The 16702-nt window shown below is 38.1% G+C and overlaps 1 protein-coding gene across 17 annotated transcripts in view; it reads right to left on the reverse strand.

The window, feature by feature from the left end:
* Window positions 1-16702, reverse strand: part of MEF2A (myocyte enhancer factor 2A) — a 259713-nt gene that overhangs the window by 164542 nt on the left and 78469 nt on the right. The window contains exon 1 of one of the 17 annotated variants that reach the window (XM_069098485.1): window positions 3076-3291. The exons of the other annotated variants lie outside the window; for them this stretch is intronic. The gene's annotated coding sequence lies outside the window, so the exon portion shown is untranslated. Of the gene's footprint in view, window positions 1-3075; window positions 3292-16702 lie in introns of those variants that run through there. 17 annotated transcript variants of the gene reach the window in all.

Raw genomic sequence — 16702 nt, forward strand, 5'->3', positions numbered from 1 at the left:
ACACTAGGAAAGAAAAAGAGAGAAATAGGCAAGGGAGACTTATATTACATAATTAAGGGCACAAGTAGAAGGGGTGAGGATGGTGGCATCACTTCCAAAGAAGTGAAGAAAACCATAATTTATTCTGTAACAACAATATGAGAAAGAAAGGAGGAAGGGAAGGGAAAAAAAACCTTTGCTCTGAAATTAAATATAAATTGTTGGTCTTTTAAAGCACTTTATAATCTGGCCCCAATCTACTCTTTCAACTTTATTATATATTATTTGTCATCATGTATCTCACAGTGCAACACAATGAGTCTAGAGTCTACTTACTATTCAGTAACATTACACTGGCTGTCTTTCTTCCTTGGAATGCACTCCCTTTTAATCTCTACTTCTCAGAATGTCTAGTTTCCCTCAAAAACTTGCACCACTATATGAGCATTTACTGATGTCACCTCAGCCCCAGATGCTAATACTCAGTCTCTCAAAATTACCTTGTATTTATTGTATTTCTATCTGCATGATTCTGCCTCTGTCCCTAGCTCTTAAGCTACCTGAATTTGTTCCTCAATGATTAAAAAGCTTCCACCTCATTGTCCTCTACCCATCGCAGTAATTTCTGTCCTCCAGCCTATAATTATTCAAATCTTGTTCTTTGTCATTCACTGCACACTTCCTCCTTTCTCCCCATTTCAATCCATCCCCACCCCAAAACCCCATTCTAAAAACCATCAACCCCTTTCACAGTGCCCTTTGGAATGCCTAGACCAGAGACAACAAATATGCTTTCACCTTAAACTTTTTCCTTTCCTATTCCATCAGTCTTCTTGCTCTCACTGAAACCTGGCTTCCCTACCAGCTTTCCTGGCCACTCATTCCAGCCCTTTCACTTATATTTTCACCCAAGTCACTGGTCTAGGTGGGGCAGTAGGAATATCACATTCTCTCCATTGTTACTTCCAGGTTCTCCCTCTACCTCTATCACTTAGTAATCTCTCCTTCTTTGAGGCTCACCCAAGCCATATTTATGGCAAGGACAGTAAAATATTTAACTTGGAAAGGCTATAAGCCACAACTAAGGCAGAAGAAGAGTTGGTGTGCAACTTTTTCTTCACAGATGATTGTGCACTCAATGTAGCCTCTGAGACTGAGATGCAACAGAGTATGAATCAATTCTCTACCACTTATGCTAATTTGGGTCCTACAATTAATACAATACTGTACACCAGCCAGTACCAAACCATCCATATGTGGAACCATCAGTTACACCAAATGGTAAATTTTTGAATGCTGCTGTCACTGACCTTTGCAGCATATTTTCCAGGGATATACACACAGATGATGAGGTTGACACATGCACTGCCAGAGCTAGCTCAGCATTTGGGAGGCTCCAAAAAAAGTGTGGGAGAGAAGAGATATTAGGCTGTCTACCAAACTGAAGGTCTAAAGAACTGTTGTGCTGACCTCAATGTTGTATGACTGTGAAATCTGGACAGTCTTTCAGCACGAGACCAGAGAACTGAAACACTTCCATTTGAATTGTCTTAGGAAAATTCTGAAGACTGCCTGGCAAGATAAGGTACCTGGACACTTAAGTTCTTTCTTGAGTTGAACTGCTAAGCATTCAAACTCTACTTCAGAGAGTGCAACTCCAGTAAGATGGCTATGTTGTTCAAATGCCAAAGACATGTTTGCCTAAAAGATTATTTTATGGAGAACTCACACAAGGCAAGTCCTGACACTGAGGTGTAATGGCAAACAAAGAAGTAGTTAACACTTTGTTTCAGCTATTTATTTAGCACCTTGTTTCAGTTTAAGCTTTGCCCATGATTATACCAAGTCTTTTGTTAAGAAATAGAACTTGTGAACCCCTGCTGATGATGCAACAGGAAGGGGCGGAACAGGAAGGAGCTTAATGACCATACATAAGGAGAAGCCCAGGCTAGGAGAGAACAGAAGTGAGAAGAGGAACTTTGTGGTGGCCAGGCACTCTGTTTGTACAGAAGCCCTCAGACCTCACTAGAAGCTCTGAAAGAGGATTTTCTTGTTGTCTGTTTACAGGAAGTCCTGGAGGAGGGTTTCAGAGGTCCTGGGGACTATACTGAGATTTGTGTTGAGTTCTCAGACCTTGTTGGTGGGTCTGTGTTGATTTCACAGGCAGATAGTAAATTGGTGATGGTGCCAGTTATATGTGTATGAGTGTTATTGTGGCTCTTTTAAGCTTTGTCTTCCCAGAAACAGGAACTGTGAAGGACTTGAGGAGGACTGGACATTGTGAGCTTCAATATGGAACAAGGAACTCAGAGCTGCCTGCCCTTTAATCCAGGTGACAGTTGGGTAGATTCAGGCAGGTCCACCATGGAAGAGGAACCAGGGAATCTGAGAGCCAGCCTCAGTCAAGATGAAAAGACCTCTCTTTGGGTATTTAATGCAAACTGAGAAGATCATAATTTACTGTGGCCTAGGGATGGGAGGCCTTTGTACTCGGTATCCCTTATTTCTTTAGGATGATTGAATTAAGGATGACTGGAAACTAATGTCCAATTAAGAAGAAAGAAGACTTTTTGACTTGAGAGATTAAGACAATGTGACCTAGGGGTGGAGAACTTTATTTAACCTTTGTACTTTGTGTCCCTTAAGGAGCCTTGCTACTCAATGATTGTACTTTGTTAAAACTATGTGGCCACTTTAGTGATAACTTGTTATGCTATATCATTGTGAACACTGCACTTTGATTTCTGTCAATGTTTTGTCTTAGTTTGTTATTGAATAGAGTTGACTATACTACGTAATCAGAACCTTGAAGCTGTTCACAGCAGCAGTCCTCTGGAAAGCTGTTCATTCTTGGCTTTACCTGAGGTCAGAAGAAGTGATACAAAGGTACTCTCAAGGTTTCTCTGAAGAACTTTGGAACTGATTGTAAGAAATGAGAGATACTGGCACAGGACTATCTAGCATGGTATGCCCATATCAAAGAAGGCACTGGGCTCTATGAGCAAAGCAGAATCACAGTAGCTCAAAAGAAATGTGAGGTGTGAAAATACAGACACATCTCCATCCCAAATGTTCATACAGATATTTGTGCCTAACCTGTGGTAAAGTCTTCTGGGTTCATATTAGTCTGATCAGCCGGTCGGATACACTGTACATTGACCCTGATGTCATGATGTCATTTTGGTCCTCTTCCAAGTACAAAGGACAACAATGAACTTCCGGCTTCTCCTTCTACCTCCATCACTGAGTAAACTCTCCTTTTTTGAGATCCACTCAAGTCATATTTACCACCCAATCAAGATTCTGGCAGTTTCTCTCATCTTCCCAATTCTTGTTCTCATTCTAGGGAACTAAGACAGAGATAAAGAGATATCATACAAGATATATATAGATGCTCCCTCAAACACCCTAACCTCCTAGTTCCTCAACTTATTCTTTTTCCATGACCTACTACTCACCACAGGTCCTCCGAGATGACTGTACCGTGGATCTTGCCAATTATCCACAAGTATTCCATTTCCGTTCATAAATTCTGAAATTCCCTTATCTTATCAAAATCTGTTGTCATTACACCTCTCTCTCTCTGCCTTGCAAATCCAAACTCCAAACTTCATCATCATTATGACCTCTAGAATTTCTTGACTTGTCAGTTTTTTTCCCAGGCCATCCCCCTTGCCCTGGCTACAGGCTTCCCCTTCACTTTCTCGACAACCTGGTGAGCCAGCTCAAATCTATGTCCTCTTCTTGTAAATCCCTTGCCTCATAGCCTATTAAAATATTGCCATGAAAACCCTCTGCCCTAGATAACCAATGCCTTCACTCCTATTCATGTGCTGCTGAAGGAAGGTAGAAAAAATTCTCACACAGTACTGACTAGATCTACTACAAATATATATTACATAATCTCAACTGGACCCTCACTGAATCAAGGTAATTCTTTTACATCTCTTTGATTAATTCACTATGCCACTTGGCATAGCACCTTTTCCAAAGCTTTCCATTCCTCTTCACACCTCTCATGGCATTCCCTGCCCCCACACTCTCATCTGAAAACTTCATGTTTTACTGAAAAAAAAAAAATGAAGTCATTCATCAAAGGTTCCCTGTTATTCCCCTTCTCCTCCTTTTACAAGACACAGATGCCTTCCCCCTCTATCTCCTTCTCTCAGATGAAAAGGTAACCCTTCTCCTTGCCCAAGCAAATGCTTCTTTACGCACAAGTGATCCCATTTCACATCTTCTCCAGCAAATTTCACCCTCTATCATACCTACTCTTTCACTAAACCTCAGCTGCTCCTTGTCTACTGTTTGCTTCCCTAACATCACAAACATGCCCTTCTCTCCCTCCTACTCAAAACAAACAGATACACTAGCAACTTTCCTCCCCTTTGTTGCTAAACTCCTTGAGACCACTTAACAATTGGTGACTGCTTCCTTTCACTCTCTTCTTAACTCTGCAGTCTGGTTTGCAATTTTATTACTCAGCTGAAAATGTTTTCTCCTAAAGTTACCAAGGACCTCTTATTCACTAAACTAACTCAGTCCTCATCCTTCTTGATCTTTCCAAAGGTAGACTTTGATGTTATCAATCACCCTTCTCTCTTGGTTCGCCTCCTAGTTGTCTCATTGCTCCTTCTCAGTCTTTTTTGATTATTCTCATGCAGGTCACACCTACTAAGCATAAGTCTCCTCTAAAGCTCTATTCTAAGTCTTCTTTTCTTCCCCTTCTATACTACTTCACTTGGTGATCTCATCAGTGCCTATGGATTCAATTATTTTTGTGCTGATGTTTCTCAAGTCTACTTATGCAGGTCTCAAAATTTTCTCATGACTTCAAGACTCCTATCTCCAACTGCCTATTAGACATCTTGAACTGCATGTCTTGTTAGACATCTTAAACTTGACATGTTGCACAAACAGAATCAATGCAGCTAAAATTAGAAGAGAAGCAAGAAACTAGGGGAAAATCTTTGCAGCAAGTTTCTCTGATAAAGGTCTCATTTCTAAGATAAACATGGAATTGAGTCATATTTATAAGAATAAGAGTCATTCTCATTGATAAATGGCCAAAAGTATGAATAAGTAATTTGAGAGGGAGAAATCTAAGCTATCAATAGTCATATGAAGAAATGCTCTAAATCACTAATAAGAAATGCAAATGAAAACAGTGAGCCTCCAACTCCCATCAGACTGGCTCACCTAACAAAAAAGAAAAATGACAAATGTTGGAGGGACTATGGGAAAGCAGATATTTTAATGCACTACTGGTGGAGCTATAGACTGATCTAGTCATTCTGGAAAGTAATTTGAAAACATCCCAAAAAAGCTATCAAACTACACATACTCTTCAACTCAATGACACCATTACTAGGGAACACACACACACACACACACACACACACGCACACACACACACATGCACACATCCATATACAAAATATTTCTAGCAGTTCTTTTTGCAGTTTTTGGTTTCAAAAACTTGAAACCAAAGGGATACCTAACAATTAGAAAACATCAATGTAATGGAATACTACTGTCTTTTTTTTGTTTTTAAATTTTGTCATGGTGGCGTGCACTCAAATATAGGATCTACAACTATCTTCACAATAATCATGAGTCAGGTTGTAAAGAAGAATTATAACTGATGGAATAATCAGTGGGAAAGAGGAAACAAAACAAGAAAAAGAAACACAGCAAGTAGTTTGTTTCAATCTGCATTCAGACTCTGCAGCTCTTTCTCTGGATGTGGATATCTCTTGCTATCATGAGTCTTCTGGAGTTGTCTTATAACCTTACATTGCTGAGAGGAGCCCAGTCTATTGACGCTGGTCGTCACACATATGTTGTGTCTGTGACTGTGTACAGATTTCTCCTGGTTCTATTCTTCTCACCATGACAAGGTGCGGGGGAGAAGAGGGAGAGGGAGAAAATTTGAAACTCAAGGGACTGTGGAACTGAATGTTGTAAACTAAAAGTAAACAAACAAAATTTAAAAACAAAAAAAATGTTTGGATGTTGTCTTCCCCATTAAAGAGTGTGTGTGTGTGTGCGCTCAAGAGCAGGGATTTTTTTTGTTTCTGCAGTGATTCGTATATAGAAGGTACTTAAAAATGCTTGACATATTGGTTATATATGTATGTTTCTCAACAGAATGTAAGCTTCTCTGAGGGCATGGAAAATAATCTCCAGAGCCAAACACAGTGCCTGTCATATAATATACATGTTAGTAATTTCTTCACTGGAATGATACAAATTTTTGAGGCAGAAAACACAATGGATAGAGCATTGGGTCTGGAGTTAGGAAGACCTAAAACAAAAGTGGTCTCATTTACTAGCTACGTGACCTTGTGCAATTCACTTAATCTTTGTCCCCCTCAATTTCCTCAACTACAAAATGGGGATAATAACAGCACCTACTTTCCACAGTTGTTGTGAGGATCAAGTGAAATTAGTAATCACTTCAAGTATTAAATTTAAGACAGTGATATGTTTATCATTTAATCAATAAGTATTTATTAACTGAAATTTTCATCAAAATATTTGACTTATTTACATTCACAGTGTGGTAGTGATAGTTGTACCAGTAGTAACAGAAATATTATATTTGATACCACAATTAACAGTGAACCAATTGAGCTCATTGAGCAAGAAGGTTATGTTCAGACCTACACTTAAAAAGATCTATTTGAAAGTCTAAAAGGGAAAGGGAAGGAGAAAAGATGGGTAAAGAAAATACAAACAAGGAAAATAATTTTAAACTATATACCGGAGAAAACTGGATGCCAACTTATTTAGAAAGAGATTGAGACTCAAAACTTACACTTTTCATCTCAAAGAATCCCAGATATCAGATAGATTTAAATATTTTTTAAATCACAATTTTTTAAAATGAAAGAACAATATACTTTAGCTCAACTGTCAGAAAATGTTTACTCTGCTATTCAACAAACAGAAGATTCTATTAGAGAAAAGCATAGTTTTGCTTGGCTAAAATTAAATGGAAAAAAAAAAAAGGCAATTTAAAAATAAATGAATGGGGGGATGGAGCCAAGATGGTGGAGTAGAAGCACGACTTTCCCACAGCTCTGGCTTCCACCTTCCCCGATCCATGTAAAAAGGGGACTCTAAACAAACTTTGGAGCTGCAGAACCCACAAAATGACACAGAGAAGCTGACCTCCCACTGAGGATAGCCTGGCAGGGCGGCAGGAATTAGCCAGCTCAGCACTCTGGGAAGCCTAGGCTTTAGTCCCAGGGCGGGCCTGACCAGCCTCTGGCCCAAGGGACTCCAGATCAGCAGCAGCTGTGGCCTTTTCCAGATTTATCAACACATAGATGCAAAGGACAAAGTGATAGGTCAGTGCAGTCTGGACTTTGGGACCAGTAAGTGGGAGTGCACAGCTTTTACCCCCAGGGCGAGAAGCTGCTGAGACACTGGCACAGCCAGCCAGTGCCACATGGCAGCTTCAGCTCCTGGCCTACAGAGTGTAGGGGGACCAAGCACCAGTCTGAGGGGTAATCGCTCTTGCTTTAACTCGCTTGGATCTGGATTGCAGTCTAGGGTGTAGGTCTTGGGGTGTGTGTCCACCTTGCCAGAGCGTGTGGAGACCTCAGAGAGGGCACCCACCTAATACCTCTGGCAGGTGAGAAAACCCCAGCGTTTGGGGCAAAAGCTCCCCTGTCTGGTGGCAGAGTCCTACTGTGGCAAAAAGCCCAAAAGTCAAGTAATTGAGTGGCAAAATGAGCAGGCAAAGGAAACAAAGCAAACAGAAGATTCCAACATTAGACTCCTATTTTGGTGACAAAAAAGAGCAAAGCATGGAACAGGAGGAAAACAGTGAAGTCAGAACTCCTGCACCAAAAGCTTCAAAAGAAAACACAAGCTGGTTACAGGCCACAGAAGACCTTAAGAAGCAGATAAGAGAAGTGGAGGAAAAATTGGGAAGAGAAATGAGAACAACGCAAGAAAATTATGAAATGAGAGTCAACAGCCTGACTGAGGAAAATAATACCTTAAAAAACAGACTGACTCAAATGGCAAAGGAGGCTCAAAAAGGCAATGAGGAGAAGAATGCCTTAAAAAGTCGAATTTGCCAGATGGAAAAAGAATCTCAAAAGCTCAATGAGGAGAATCATTGCTTCAGAATTAGATTGGAGCAAATGGAAGCTAATGACTTTATGAGAAATCAAGATGCTGTTAAACAAATCCAAACAAATGAAAGACTAGAAGGCAATGTGAAAAATCTCATGGGAAAAACCACTGACCTGGAAAATAGATCCAGGAGAGATCATTTAAAAATTATTGGACTACCTGAAAGCCATGACCAAAGTAAGAACCTAGAAATCATCCTCCAGGAAGTTCTCAAAGAAAACTGTCCTGATGTTTTAGAATCAGAGGGCAAAATAGAGGCTGAAAGAATCCACTGATCACCTCCTGAAAAAGATCCCAAAAAGAAAACTCCAAGAAATATTATGGCCAGGTTCCAGAATTTCCAGATTAAGAAGAGAATATTACAAGCAGCCAGGAAGAAACAATTTGAATACTGTGAAAACACAATCAGGATAACCCAGGATCTGGCAGCTTCTACACTGAGGGATCAAAGGGCTTGGAATATGATATTCTGGAGGTCCAAGGAGCTGGGATTAAAACCGAGTCACCTACCCAGCAAAACTGAATATCATGTTTCCGGGGAAAATATGGTCATTCAGTGGAATAGAGGACTTTCAAGCATTCTTGCTGAAAAAACCAGAGTTGAATAGAAAATTTGACATTCAGATACAAGAAGCAAGAGAAGCATGAGAAGGTAAACAGGGAAAAGAAATCATAAGAAGCTTATCAAAATTAAACTATTAACATTCCTACATGGAAAAACAATAATTGTAACTTATGAAACAGTAGTTGAAGGAATTGGAAATATATATATATATATATATATATGAGCATATGAATACATATGTGAATGTGTGTACATATGTTTACAGATATACATAGATAGAGAGCACAGGACCAATTTAACAGGAAGGGATGATACTTAAAAGGTGAAATTAAGAGATGAGAGGAATATAATGAGAGGAGATGGGGAGAAACAGATTGGGGTAAACTATCTCATACAGAAGAGGCAAGGGGAAATGGTTACAATGGAGGGGAAGAATAGGAAGGCAAAATGGAATGGGTCAACCTTATTCCCATTGAATTTGGCTTGAGGAGGGAGTGAAATACACACTAAATAAGGTATCTCACCCTCCAGGAGAGTAGGGGCGGAAGGGGATGAGAGGGGGGATGATGGAAGGGAAGAGAGGCTGGAGGAGAGGGAAGTTGGAAGCACTCACTTTTGAAAAGGGAATAGAAGTAGAGAATAGAACAAGTGGGAGGTGGGATAGGAGGGAGGGAAATATAGTCAGTCTTTTACAATATATCTACTATGTTATTGTTTTGCATTAGCCACACATGTACAACCTATACTGAACTGCTTATCTTCCCAGTAAGGTGGGTGACAAGGAAGGAAGGGAATGATTCTGGAATTGAAAGTTTTAAAATCAAATATTCAAATTATATATATATATATATACACACATATACATATGTATATATGTGTGTATATATACATATATATATACTATTATTAATACCATCTTACATGTAATTGGGAAATAAGATATACAGGCACTGAGGCATAGAGACCCACTGGAAAAGTCAAAAGGGGTATGGGAGAAAATATGGGAGAGAGCAGATTGGAGGAGGGGATATCCTGTGGGACTGCTATTTTGGGGCGGTGGGTAGGGGAAAAACGGGGAGAAAATTTGCAACTCAAAATCTGGCAGAAACGAATGATGTAAATCAGAAGTTAATAAAGCATTAAAAAAAATAAATCAATGAGGAAACTTACTCGTCAGTAAATTATGACTGATAAAACTATCAAAATTATATAAAGTTAATTCCTTATTCAAAATGGTTAAAATTACATCAAGAGGTCAATTTCTGGGAAAAGGAAATGCAAATTGCTAATGATCACTTGAAAAAATTCACAAAGTCATTAGTATTTAAAGGGATAGTTATCAAAATATCTCTGAAATAGTACTCCAAGTACCCATCAAAATGGACAAAGTAAAGTAATAAAACAATACAATCATACTTCTTCTACAAACAGGTACAACCATTCCAATAATTCCATTACTTGGAATATGATCCAAAAGTTTTTATCATAAACATATTTTAAAAAGATGTATTTCAAGATTCTAATAGCAAGATCATATATAATGGCAAAAGAACTGTAAACAGTCTAAATGTACAACAATAAGGAAATGGAATGAAATACTAGATACTGACAAGTAAGACAAATATAAAGAAATATAGAATATTCTGATGAAATTAAGCCAAAAAAAAAAATTAGAACCAGAAGAAACTACATACTCTTTATCATAAAAAGAAAAGTGAATGAAAATGAACGGAATCTTAACAATCTAAAAAGTAGGTAAAAAGTACTTTATGAACTGAAGAAATCAATTTTAAAATATGAGCATAATTACTTGTATTGATGTTCAATAGTAAGCAAATTTAATAATAAAAAAGACAGCCTATGTTCTCAATTCAAATACTACTTATTTTTCTAAATCTAAAGGTAGGTAGGTGGTATAGTGAAGAGAGGACCAGACTTCTAGTCAGGAAGACATGAGTTCATATACAGCCTCAGACCCTTACCTGTATGACCTTGGGCAAGTAATTTAACTTGTTTGCCTCAGTTTTCTCATCTGTAGATTAGGTATAATAATAGCACTAACATCACAAAATTGTTTCGAGGATCCAATAAGATAATATTTGTAAAGTGCACAGCATAGTGCTTGATACATAACAGATAGTATAGATGGCAGCTATTGTTATTGTTGTTGTTATTACTATTATTATTCTGATGACTATAAAACAAGCTTCTCTTCTCTTCATATACATTCCAAAAGATACTATTGGGATTTTTTTATGTGTAATTAGCTTTGACATAATAAAAAGTAAAAACATGATCAAGGGGTATAATATTATAGCAGCATCTTAAGTTTTCAAAAACAAATACTAATAAGCATTTGCAATAGTATAAATAGCCAAATGGTGTTTGAAAATACTTAATGCTTTATAAATACTACTCCACTGAAGCAGAGGTTTCCAAACTTATTTGGCATACAGTCCCCTTTTTAAAAAGAAAAAAAAATTACTCAGCACCCCTCTGTAAATCTACTTTCTTTAAACCTTTAATATTTTGTTTTGTTTTGTTTTTTTTAATTTGTGTCATATCAAACTATTACCACCTCTCTGGATCATTCTAGTACCCCCTAGGGGGTGGTATCATCTAAAGGCACTAAAGGAAACCAGGAAATACCAAGTATGGTCTAAATGGTGGCTTTAAGATACTAGAAAAGTCCAGACACTCCAAACCACACATAACAGAGCAATAATATATTTAAAAGTTTACATGAACCACATACACTGAAACTTTCATATGAGAAAAAAAGGCTTTAAAAATATGGAGAAAAGGGGCAGCTAGATGGCACAGGTGAATAGATCACAGGCCCTGGAGTCAGGAGGACCTGAGTCCAAATCCCCTCAGACACTTAACACACTGTAATGGGAATGCAAATTTGGAAGATCTTCCCTGCCCCTAGGCTAAAGTGCACCTGAAGCCTGGGGTGGGAGGCTTGTTTTTCAGTAGATACTTTTTGATTGGCCAGTGGGTCCAAAAGGTTGTTACATTCTCTGAGCCAGGAGAAGGCTATATAAGCCCTGATGTGTAGCTTTGTTTTGGGGGCTCACTTTGAGAAGTGTTCTGTGATTTGATCTGTATTCTGGGAAGCCGTTGTCCAGGGCCCCCCCGGCTTTGAAAAACCCAGATGTGGAAACCCAGATGTTGACTGGGTATGGATGTAATGGTTGGACAGTTTGGAAATCTGTCTACTTGATCTGTTCCTGTCTTGATAATTCTGCCTGTATACTTTGAAGTTCGGGGTGCTGACCTTTTCTCCTGAACAAGGTAAATGATATATGTCTGACTGATTAAAAGTAAGCTTGTTAACCCATTTTGAGTTGCTTTCCTTTATCAAAGCAGATCTAAGAACCTGTGCTAGCAGCCACCCTGAGCACACCTGGGGTGCTTGCTGCTACACACACACACACACACACACAGAACACACAACACACAAACAAAAACCTAGCCATGTGTCCTTGGGCAAGTCACTTAACCCCAATTGCCCTACCTTCCCCCTTCCAAAAAAGCAAAAAAAAAAAAAAAGAGAGAGAGAGAAAAGCAGATATGAAAAGGCAAAAATAGCATATGGAAAATGCCTAAATGCAAAATAGGAATTTAACAATCAGATGTTTTGAAATCTTTTCTGAAACATGAAGTTTTTTTCCCTCACAAAACTATAATTTTCCTTCTACGTACATTTTGTCCCCATATTTACAAATATGAATTTTTAAAAGTTCATCTGACAAGTTTCTAGGTAAGATCACACTAAGTATTTCAATTATTCTGGATTTGAATTCACAACCGTAAATGGCAAATTAGATTACATATTTCCCACATACATAAAGTATATTCTGCTGACTTTGCCAAATAAAGAAGGTAAGATTTATATAAAGTAATTATAAACTACCAATATCTTGCAAAGTACCAACAGCAGTCATGTTTTATTTCTATGAGACTATTTTTAAAAGTGAATACCTATGGAAATTAATAGTTACTAATAACATATGTGTACATAGCACTTTATAATGTGAAAAGCATTTTAAATATATAATTTCATTTTAACCACACAACATCAAAACAAGATGAGTAGGTACTACAATGTTTTTATTCCTCAGTAGCAGAAATAGATTATAATTTTGAAGGGGAATAAAAGGTAGTCCACATAGCATACTAGTGACAGAGGTGAGACTAGAGGTAAGATCTCCTTGACTCCTAGAATCCCTTTCTCTATACCAAATTACTCAACTATTTGCATTGAGAAAGGGACTTTAAAACATATGAGACTGAAATAAGCAAGATAGAATCAGACTCCTTCCTCAAATATTCCCCCACTTCCCACTACTCTTTAATCCATTAACACTGCCCTTGTTCTACCAACAAGACACTCCATCTCTGGCTCCAGGCATTTTATCTTGCTAATCTTCATGCTTACATCACTCACCCTCTTCATGGCTACCTACTGGCTTCCCCAGCTTCCTTCAAGTCCCAACTAAAATCCCACCACAAGCAGCCTCTCGTAACTCCTCTTAATTCTAGTGTCTTCCCTCTTAATTATATATCCAATTTATCCTATATATAGCTTGTTTGTACATATTTGTTTGCTTTTTATCTACCTATTACATTGTGGGCTCTTTGAAAGCTGGAACTGTCTTTTGCCTTTAAGCCCAGTGCTTAGCACACACTGTGCCTGGCACATAACAGTTGCTTAATAAATGTGTACTGACTGACTGGCTCATTTTAATTTTTTTTTTCAGAACACCCTGGGTTAAAGTCCTACCTCTGACACAAATTAGCTCTGAAGCCATGAGAAAATAACAATCTCTTAGTTTCCCTGGTACATCTCTAAAACTATAAATTACAGATGAATTACCAATCTGCATTAGCACCATACTAGCAGTTCCCTATACCCATCAAACCACAGGTTGGGACCCTACCATCCTCCTCAATTTCCCTCCACCTCCCAAAAAATCTGAAGTATTGAATATATTCTTTACTTTCTCATATATCCAATCAGCTGCTAAGTCTTATCAGTCCTACCATACCAACATTTCTTACATCTTTTCCATTTTCTACACTCATAGGGCCACCACCAGTTCTGGGCCTCAATACCTCTAACCTAGTATTGCAAACAGTCTCTGAATTGGCTTCCCTACATCCTGTCTCTCCTGTTTGTTATCCACCCTCCACAACAGCCCCTAATATTCCTGAAGCACAGATCTGCCTATGTTAACTTTTTGTTTTCAAAGTTCCAGTGGCTCTCTATTGACTCTAGGATTAAATACAATCCCCTCTATCTGCCATATAAATCTAGCCTCAGCTCACCTTTCCAATCTTAATACATACAATTCCCCCTTATACTATAACTGGCTTATATCAGCAATTAGATGGCTTAGTAGAAAGAGTATACCTGAAGCCAGGAAGAACTGAGTTCAAAGATGGCTTCACTCACTAGCTGTGTGATGCTAGGCAAGTCACTTAATCTCTATCTGCTTTATTTTCCTTCAAGCTTTAAAAAAAATAATAAAGGGAAAAAAAAGGGGGCAGGAGGAGGGAATGGTTACTGGCTTTCCTGAGTTCCTCTAAGTCCTAAGATCGTATCTTCTACAGTTCCTTTCCCAACCCCTCTTAATTCTAGCGCCTTTCCTCTCTTAATTAAAATTGTACTGTTGCCCCCCAAAAATAGGAAAGATCAGAAAAGGGGTGGGTTTAGGAGGGTGGGGACTAGAACACAGTATCACAGTGAGTATTCTCATCACAGGTATACCACAACAACACAAAGACTTTTTAAAAATCATTATCAATCCCACCCTTGCCTCCATTCCATTCCAGAAATCTCAAAGGATCACCATCAGTATTAGGGCTATAATGTTAGATGAATAACAAATAGTATAGTACTAGGGCCAAACAAGCAGTGCAGAGGATAGAGTATCTGGCCTAAAGTCAGAAGAATCATTTTCATGAATTTAAATCCTGTCTCAAACACTTAACTAGCTATGTGAATCTGGCAAGTCACTTAACTCTGCCTCAGTTTCCTCACCTGTAAAATGAGTTGGAGAGGAAAATGGCAAACGACTCCAGTATCTTCACCAAGAAAACCCAAAATTGGGGTCATGAACAGTCAGCCATGACTGAAATGACTAAACAACAATGACAACAAACAGGACTATGGAAGAAACTGAAGTTCATCAAGAAATAAGTAAACTGTGAGGCCATAAAAGTGAGACCAGGAAATGGAGGAAATGCTTACTCAGGATGCATCACAGTAAGTGGTTAGAGTATAACAGATTAGGAAGATCTCAGAATTTGTGAATTGCAGTGCTTAATGTAGTACATTAAAAAAAAAAACTAAAGGTAATCTCTTTTCATATAAAGTATAGGAACTGAAATATGAGACATTTCAAATATTTTAAGCTTGTTTTTGCACTTTAAATTGTAATGTAAGTTCCTTAATTTATATGCACAATCTTTCAGGGATTGTTACTCTATTCGTAAAAACTGTGATACTATTAAAAATCCCTTTAAAAAGTCAATTCAATGCAACAAACATGAAGCACCTACAAAGCACAAAGCATGGCTAGTCAATACACATTTATTAAATGACAACTATGTGTCAGACATTGTGCTGAGTACTATTAGATTATGGGGATACAAGGAGCAAAACTACAATTCAAAGAAATTAAAGTCTGTGGAGGGAAGTGGAAAGGAAGGGTCAGGAGAAATATAACTTTTACATGAAATTTAAAAGCAAGAAAATTTGAGAAGGAAAAAAACACCAACAATTGTGGAGAGTTTTCATGGTGCGGATGGTGAGTAGTATTTTATCCTAAAGGTTAATAAAGTTTGTTGTTTTGGTTTTTAGATAACCTATTTATTAAGTGCTTAATATGCATCAAGCATTGTGTTAATTGCAGTGGATACAATTATGTGCAAACAAGATAGTTCCTGCTCTCAACGAACTTATATTAAAAGATGCAGAAGACAACAGAGGAAACTGGAAGAAGGAAAGTAGGTGTGCAAGAAAGAGAATTCAGTGGAATCCAGGAAGTGATACAGAGGCCTAGTTTCCTGACAAGATCAAATGAAAGTTCATTTATCCGAGCCCAAGACCAGTTCAGACACAGAGTTCTCTTTGCAGAGGAGCTGAGGATGATGGCTGAAGTGTAGGTGGCTTTGTTTGGAAATTGTTTTATTTTAACCAATACTGAAGATCTGTGAGCATGGAGGGGAACACAGTCATACCTGAATCTCAGGAAGACTGATTTAGCTAGATGAAGTGTGGAAGCAAACTGGAGAAGGGACACACTGATTCTAGGTGATAAGGGCCTGAGCTAAGGTAGTGGTTGTATTGTGCAAAGAAAGGACAGAGGGCAAGAGATATTGTGAGAGAAAAATGGACAAAGTTGTATAATAACAGACATGTAGTACTTTAAATTTTGGCAGAGCACTTCATATAGATTATCTAATCAGAGCCTGAGAACCATGCTGTGAGGCTATGGGTACTGTTGGTTTTATTATTCACCTTTTATAGATGAGGAAACTGACTATCAAAAAAGTTAAGGGACTTCCTTGTGGTCTCATAATTAATAAATGTCACAAGAGGGATTTGAATTTAGGTCTTCCAAAATTAATCTAGCACTCTATATGCTGCATTGATGCATAACTGGCTACTAGACAGCAATATCAGAATGAAGCACCAGCTAGAGATCTGTGCTAAGATATACAGATTTGGAAGTCAACTAAATAGGAGATTAATGTAACCCACAGACACTGATGTGGCCATCAATCAAGCAACAAGTACTTATTAGGTACTTAATAGTACCTACTATAAATGAAAATGTGGAAAGAAATGAGAGAAAGGGGACTAGGACAGAGTCTTGGGAGAAACCCAAGAATTAGTAGATAGAATTAATACATAGGAGATGATAATGATGCAGAACACTTAAAAAAAAAAAGGTTAGAAGAAGCAATTAAGGTAGGTAGGTGTAGAGCTAGTTA

This window comes from Petaurus breviceps, unplaced genomic scaffold (genome assembly GCF_028583685.1).
Source record: "Petaurus breviceps papuanus isolate PSGF00001 unplaced genomic scaffold, PetGlider_PUasm1.0 37, whole genome shotgun sequence".
NCBI classification, from domain to species: Eukaryota; Metazoa; Chordata; class Mammalia; order Diprotodontia; family Petauridae; genus Petaurus; species Petaurus breviceps.